This window comes from Pundamilia nyererei, unplaced genomic scaffold (genome assembly GCF_000239375.1).
Source record: "Pundamilia nyererei isolate P.nyererei 1_Seehausen unplaced genomic scaffold, PunNye1.0 scaffold03420, whole genome shotgun sequence".
Taxonomy (NCBI): domain Eukaryota; kingdom Metazoa; phylum Chordata; class Actinopteri; order Cichliformes; family Cichlidae; genus Pundamilia; species Pundamilia nyererei.
Genome location: NW_005190821.1, coordinates 1 through 1,207, shown reverse-complemented (window position 1 = coordinate 1,207; position 1,207 = coordinate 1). Strand labels below are relative to the sequence as shown.

At 43.3% G+C, this 1,207-nt stretch overlaps 1 pseudogene; it reads left to right on the top strand.

The window, feature by feature from the left end:
• Window positions 1-1,104, top strand: part of LOC102206087 (E3 ubiquitin-protein ligase CBL-like) — a 3,671-nt pseudogene extending 2,567 nt beyond the window's left edge.
• The last annotated feature ends 103 nt before the right edge of the window (window positions 1,105-1,207 follow it).

Sequence of the window (1,207 nt, the reverse complement as noted above, 5' to 3'; positions counted from 1 at the left end):
TGATTAAATGAATGAATTTGATGTGCTGTTTATTCTTGATGGACTTTGGACTTTAGACTTCCTTATACGGAATTTATTTTGATTGTGGTTCACATCAGACGAACAATATAATCGTTGTCTTCCCAAGCGCAGTCGTGTTGTTCTCACTACTCTGCCTTCAGGACAGAAATGCTCTCCGGGCTAACGTAACAGATTAATTAATCGCAGCATGACTGCAGAGTTCTTTAGACATAGTTTTTGTTAAAGTGCTGCTTCTGCAGATCTTTGATGTACAACATTTATTTGACATCTTCAGTTTTATTTACATTATAATTCATCCTATCCGGGTGACTCTTTTTGTGGTAGTTTTCATGGTTTCCTCCTTAAGCTTTCAGTCTTGAAAAGACTTGCAGCTGTAATTTGGATTTAAATCAAAGCAAAGCCTTTCACAAATGATGAAAGCTTCAGTCTGCTCCTTTGCCTTTACCTCCTAACCTTGCTGTGTCTTTCCGTGTGTGCATTTCAGGAATCGGAGGGTCAGGGCTGCCCGTTTTGCCGATGTGAGATTAAAGGCACGGAGCCTATTGTAGTGGACCCCTTTCACCCAAAGGCCACTGGGGCTTCCTTTGCTGGTTTCCAGGGGTCAAGCAGAGCAGAAGCCGCAGGCAACAAAGAGGAAGAGGATAATCGGCTGGAAGACCAGCAACTTATCATGATCTGGCTGGCCTGCACCAAAGTAAGACGAGCACGTACATATATTTAGACGCTCACTGGGTGCTTTATTAGATGCAGCTGTTCGATTGCTTATTAATGCACAATATTAATCAGGTAATTGCTACAACAACTCAGTAAATTTAGCTAATAGATATGGTCAAGATGACCTGCTCAAGTTCAAGCTGAGCATCCGAAAAGGAATGAAAGGTGATTTGAGTGATCCTTATCGTGTAAATATCTCTGAGGAATATTACAAGCACTTCATCCGCTACAAAATCTGTAAATCAATGTGTGGGTGTGCAGGTGGAGCGCCCTCCGTCTCCAGTGTCTCAGCTGCCTCCGCGACTGGACCTCTTACAGCAGAGGTCCTCCACCTCCCATAGTGCACTGAGTCAGGGAGCCACAGTCAAAGTAAGTACACTAATAATAATGGATTGGATATAGCGCTTTTCAAGGCACCCAAAGCGCTTTACAATGCCACTATTCATTCACACACTGGTGGAGGCAAGCTACG